This window comes from Eleutherodactylus coqui, chromosome 2 (genome assembly GCF_035609145.1).
Source record: "Eleutherodactylus coqui strain aEleCoq1 chromosome 2, aEleCoq1.hap1, whole genome shotgun sequence".
Taxonomy (NCBI): domain Eukaryota; kingdom Metazoa; phylum Chordata; class Amphibia; order Anura; family Eleutherodactylidae; genus Eleutherodactylus; species Eleutherodactylus coqui.
The window spans coordinates 328,940,153-328,946,633 of record NC_089838.1 but is presented as its reverse complement, the minus strand read 5'-3'; the positions used below and the strand labels follow the sequence as shown (position 1 = coordinate 328,946,633).

Genomic DNA, 6,481 nt, shown 5'->3' with positions numbered 1-6,481 from the left:
ACTCCTATATACAGAGAGGGGGCCGGGCCTCGGAGCTGACACTCCTATATACAGGGAGGGGGCCGGGCCTCGGAGCTGACACTCCTATATACAGGGAGGGGGCCGGGCCTCGGAGCTGACACTCCTATATACAGAGAGGGGGCCGGGCCTCGGAGCTGACACTCCTATATACAGGGAGGGGGCCTCGGAGCTGACACTCCTATATACAGGGAGGGGGCCGGGCCTCGGAGCTGACACTCCTATATACAGGGAGGGGGCCTCGGAGCTGACACTCCTATATACAGAGAGGGGGCCGGGCCTCGGAGCTGACACTCCTATATACAGGGAGGGGGCCGGGCCTCGGAGCTGACACTCCTATATACAGGGAGGGGGCCGGGCCTCGGAGCTGACACTCCTATATACAGAGAGGGGGCCGGGCCTCGGAGCTGACACTCCTATATACAGGGAGGGGGCCGGGCCTCGGAGCTGACACTCCTATATACAGAGAGGGGGCCGGGCCTCGGAGCTGACACTCCTATATACAGAGAGGGGGCCGGGCCTCGGAGCTGACACTCCTATATACAGAGAGGGGGCCGGGCCTCGGAGCTGACACTCCTATATACAGGGAGGGGGCCGGGCCTCGGAGCTGACACTCCTATATACAGAGAGGGGGCCGGGCCTCGGAGCTGACACTCCTATATACAGAGAGGGGGCCGGGCCTCGGAGCTGACACTCCTATATACAGGGAGGGGGCCGGGCCTAGGAGCTGACAGTCTACAGGAGGAGACCAGCGCCAGGCCTAGGAGCTGACAGTCTACAGGAGGAGACCAGCATTCCTATATACAGGGAGGGGGTCGGGCCTCGGAGCGGACACTCCTATATACAGAGAGGGGGCCGGGCCTCGGAGCTGACAGTCTACAGGAGGAGACCAGCGCCGGGCCTCGGAGCTGACACTCCTATATACAGAGAGGGGGCCGGGCCTCGGAGCTGACACTCTTATATACAGAGAGGGGGCCGGGCCTAGGAGCTGACAGTCTACAGGAGGAGACCAGCGCCAGGCCTCGAAGCGGACACTCCTATATACAGAGAGGGGGCCGCGCATAGGAGCTGACAGTCTACAGGAGGAGACCAGCGCCGGGCCTCGGAGCTGACACTCCTATATACAGAGAGGGGGCCGGGCCTCGGAGCTGACACTCCTATATACAGAGAGGGGGCCGGGCCTAGGAGCTGACAGTCTACAGGAGGAGACCAGCGCCGGGGCTCGGAGCTGACACTCCTATATACAGAGAGGGGGCCGCGCCTCGGGGCTGACACTCCTATATACAGAGAGGGGGCCGGGCCTCGGAGCTGACACTCCTATATACAGAGAGGGGGCCGGGCCTAGGAGCTGACAGTCTACAGGAGGAGACCAGCGCCGGGGCTCGGAGCTGACACTCCTATATACAGAGAGGGGGCCGGGCCTAGGAGCTGACAGTCTACAGAAGGGGACCAGCATTCCTATATACAGGAAGGGGGTCGGGCCTCGGAGCGGACACTCCTATATACAGGGAGGAGGCCGGGCCTGACACTCCTATATACAGGGAGGGGGCCGGGCCTGACACTCCTATATACAGGGAGGGGGCCGGGCCTGACACTCCTATATACAGGGAGGGGGCCGGGCCTGACACTCCTATATACAGGGAGGGGGCCGGGCCTGACACTCCTATATACAGGGAGGGGGCCGGGCCTGACACTCCTATATACAGGGAGGGGGCCGGGCCTGACACTCCTATATACAGGGAGGGGGCCGGGCCTGACACTCCTATATACAGGGAGGGGGCCGGGCCTGACACTCCTATATACAGGGAGGGGGCCGGGCCTGACACTCCTATATACAGGGAGGGGGCCGGGCCTGACACTCCTATATACAGGGAGGGGGCCGGGCCTGACACTCCTATATACAGGGAGGGGGCCGGGCCTGACACTCCTATATACAGGGAGGGGGCCGGGCCTGACACTCCTATATACAGGGAGGGGGCCGGGCCTGACACTCCTATATACAGGGAGGGGGCCGGGCCTGACACTCCTATATACAGGGAGGGGGCCGGGCCTGACACTCCTATATACAGGGAGGGGGCCGGGCCTGACACTCCTATATACAGGGAGGGGGCCGGGCCTGACACTCCTACATACAGGGAGGGGGCCTCGGAGCTGACACTCCTACATACAGGGAGGGGGCCTCGGAGCTGACACTCCTACATACAGGGAGGGGGCCGGGCCTCGGAGCTGACACTCCTACATACAGGGAGGGGGCCTCGGAGCTGACACTCCTACATACAGGGAGGGGGCCTCGGAGCTGACACTCCTACATACAGGGAGGGGGCCTCGGAGCTGACACTCCTACATACAGGGAGGGGGCCGGGCCTCGGAGCTGACACTCCTACATACAGGGAGGGGGCCGGGCCTCGGAGCTGACACTCCTACATACAGGGAGGGGGCCGGGCCTCGGAGCTGACACTCCTACATACAGGGAGGGGGCCGGGCCTCGGAGCTGACACTCCTACATACAGGGAGGGGGCCGGGCCTCGGAGCTGACACTCCTACATACAGGGAGGGGGCCGGGCCTCGGAGCTGACACTCCTACATACAGGGAGGGGGCCGGGCCTCGGAGCTGACACTCCTACATACAGGGAGGGGGCCGGGCCTCGGAGCTGACACTCCTACATACAGGGAGGGGGCCGGGCCTCGGAGCTGACACTCCTACATACAGGGAGGGGGCCGGGCCTCGGAGCTGACACTCCTACATACAGGGAGGGGGCCGGGCCTCGGAGCTGACACTCCTACATACAGGGAGGGGGCCGGGCCTCGGAGCTGACACTCCTACATACAGGGAGGGGGCCGGCCTAGGAGCTGACACTCTGTATATATACACACGAGGAGGGGCCGGGCCTGGGAGCTGACACTCTGTATATATACACACACAGGAGGGGGGCCGGGCCTGGGAGCTGACACTGTATATATACACACAGGAGGGGGCCGGGCCTGGGAGCTGACACTGTATATATACACACAGGAGGGGGCCGGCCTAGGAGCTGACACTGTATATATACACACAGGAGGGGGCCGGGCCTAGGAGCTGACACTGTATATATACACAGGAGGGGCCCGGGCCTAGGAGCTGACACACTGTATATATACACACAGGAGGGGGCCGGGCCTAGGAGCTGACACTCTGTATATATACACACAGGAGGGGCCCGGGCCTAGGAGCTGACACTGTGTATATATACACACAGGAGGGGGTCGGGCCTAGGAGCTGACACTCTGTATACATACACACAGGAGGGGGGCCGGGCCTAGGAGCTGACACTCTGTATACATACACACAGGAGGGGGTCGGGCCTAGGAGCTGACACTCTGTATATATACACACAGGAGGGGGTCGGCCTAGGAGCTGACACTCTGTATATATACACACAGGAGTGGGGCCGGGCCTAGGAGCTGACACTCTGTATATATACACACAGGAGGGGGCCGGCCTAGGAGCTGACACTCTGTATATATACACACAGGAGGGGGCCGGCCTAGGAGCTGACACTCTGTATATATACACACAGGAGGGGGCCGGGCCTAGGAGCTGACACTCTTTATATATATATACACACTGGAGGGGGCCGGGCCTAGGAGCTGACACTGTATATATACACACTGGAGGGGGCCGGCCTAGTAGCTGACACTGTATATATACACACTGGAGGGGGCCGGCCTAGTAGCTGACACTGTATATATACACACAGGAGGGGGTCGGGCCTAGGAGCTGACACTGTATATATACACACAGGAGTGGGGCCGGGCCTAGGAGCTGACACTCTGTATATATACACACAGGAGGGGGTCGGGCCTAGGAGCTGACACTGTATATATACACACAGGAGTGGGGCCGGGCCTAGGAGCTGACACTCTGTATATATACACACAGGAGGGGGTCGGGCCTAGGAGCTGACACTCTGTATATATACACACAGGAGGGGGCCGGCCTAGGAGCTGACACTATATATACACACAGGAGGGGGCCGGGCCTAGGAGCTGACACTCTGTATATATACACACAGGAGGGGGTCGGGCCTAGGAGCTGACACTGTATATATACACACAGGAGGGGCCGGGCCTAGGAGCTGACACTCTGTATATATACACAGGAGGGGGCCGGGCCTAGGAGCTGACACTGTATATATACACACAGGAGGGGGCCGGGCCTAGGAGCTGACACTGTATATATACACACAGGAGGGGGCCGGGCCTAGGAGCTGACACTGTATATACACACAGGAGGGGGCCGGGCCTAGGTGCTGACACTGTATATATACACACAGGAGGGGGCCGGCCTAGGAGCTGACACTCTGTATATATACACACAGGAGGGGGCCGGCCTAGGAGCTGACACTCTGTATATATACACACAGGAGGGGGCCGGCCTAGGAGCTGACACTCTGTATATATACACACAGGAGGGGGCCGACCTAGGAGCTGACACTCTGTATATACACACAGGAGGGGGCAGGGCCTAGGAGCTGACACTCTGTATATATACACACAGGAGGGGGCCGGGCCTAGGAGCTGACACTGTATATATACACACAGGAGGGGGCCGGGCCTAGGAGCTGACACTGTATATATACACACAGGAGGGGGCCGGGCCTAGGAGCTGACACTGTATATACACACAGGAGGGGGCCGGGCCTAGGTGCTGACACTGTATATATACACACAGGAGGGGGCCGGCCTAGGAGCTGACACTCTGTATATATACACACAGGAGGGGGCCGGCCTAGGAGCTGACACTCTGTATATATACACACAGGAGGGGGCCGGCCTAGGAGCTGACACTCTGTATATATACACACAGGAGGGGGCCGGCCTAGGAGCTGACACTCTGTATATATACACACAGGAGGGGGCCGGCCTAGGAGCTGACACTCTGTATATATACACACAGGAGGGGGCCGACCTAGGAGCAGACACTCTGTATATACACACAGGAGGGGGCAGGGCCTAGGAGCTGACACTCTGTATATATACACACAGGAGGGGGCCGGCCTAGGAGCTGACACTCTGTATATATACACACAGGAGGGGGCCGGCCTAGGAGCTGACACTCTGTATATATACACACAGGAGGGGGCCGGCCTAGGAGCTGACACTCTGTATATATACACACAGGAGGGGGCCGGCCTAGGAGCTGACACTCTGTATATATACACACAGGAGGGGGCCGGCCTAGGAGCTGACACTCTGTATATATACACACAGGAGGGGGCCGACCTAGGAGCTGACACTCTGTATATATACACACAGGAGGGGGCCGACCTAGGAGCTGACACTCTTTATATATATATACACAGGAGGGGGCCGGGCCTAGGAGCTGACACTGTATATATACACACTGGAGGGGGCCGGCCTAGTAGCTGACACTGTATATATACACACAGGAGGGGCCGGGCCTAGGAGCTGACACTCTGTATATATACACACAGGAGGGGGTCGGGCCTAGGAGCTGACACTCTGTATACATACATACAGGAGGTGGGCCGGGCCTAAGAGCTGACACTCTGTATATATACACACAGGAGGGGGTCGGGCCTAGGAGCTGACACTGTATATATACACACAGGAGGGGGCCGGGCCTAGGAGCTGACACTCTGTATATATACACACAGGAGGGGGTCGGGCCTAGGAGCTGACACTGTATATATACACACAGGAGGGGCCGGGCCTAGGAGCTGACACTCTGTATATATACACACAGGAGGGGGCCGGCCTAGGAGCTGACACTATATATACACACAGGAGGGGGCTGGGCCTAGGAGCTGACACTCTGTATATATACACACAGGAGGGGTCGGGCCTAGGAGCTGACACTCTGTATATATACACACAGGAGGGGGCCGGGCCTAGGAGCTGACACTCTGTATATATACACAGGAGGGGGCCGGGCCTAGGAGCTGACACTCTGTATATATACACAGGAGTTGGCCGGCCTAGGAGCTGACACTGTATATATACACACAGGAGGGGGCCGGGCCTAGGAGCTGACACTCTGTATATATACACACAGGAGGGGCCCGGGCCTAGGAGCTGACACTCTGTATATATACACACAGGAGGGGGCCGGCCTAGGAGCTGACACTCTGTATATATACACAGGAGTTGGCCGGCCTAGGAGCTGACACTGTATATATACACACAGGAGGGGGCCGGGCCTAGGAGCTGACACTCTGTATATATACACACAGGAGGGGCCCGGGCCTAGGAGCTGACACTCTGTATATATACACACAGGAGGGGGCCGGGCCTAGGAGCTGACACTCTGTATATATACACACAGGAGGGGGCCTGCCTAGGAGCTGACACTGTATATATACACACAGGAGGGGGTCGGGCCTAGGAGCTGACACTCTGTATATATACACACAGGAGGGGGCCGGCCTAGGAGCTGACACTCTGTATATATACACACAGGAGG

General features: G+C 59.1%; 1 protein-coding gene across 2 annotated transcripts in view; it reads left to right on the top strand.

Moving 5' to 3' along the window:
- The window catches only part of MINK1 (misshapen like kinase 1), a 62,017-nt gene that overhangs the window by 1,644 nt on the left and 53,892 nt on the right, over window positions 1-6,481 (top strand). The gene's annotated exons all lie outside the window — the stretch shown is intronic.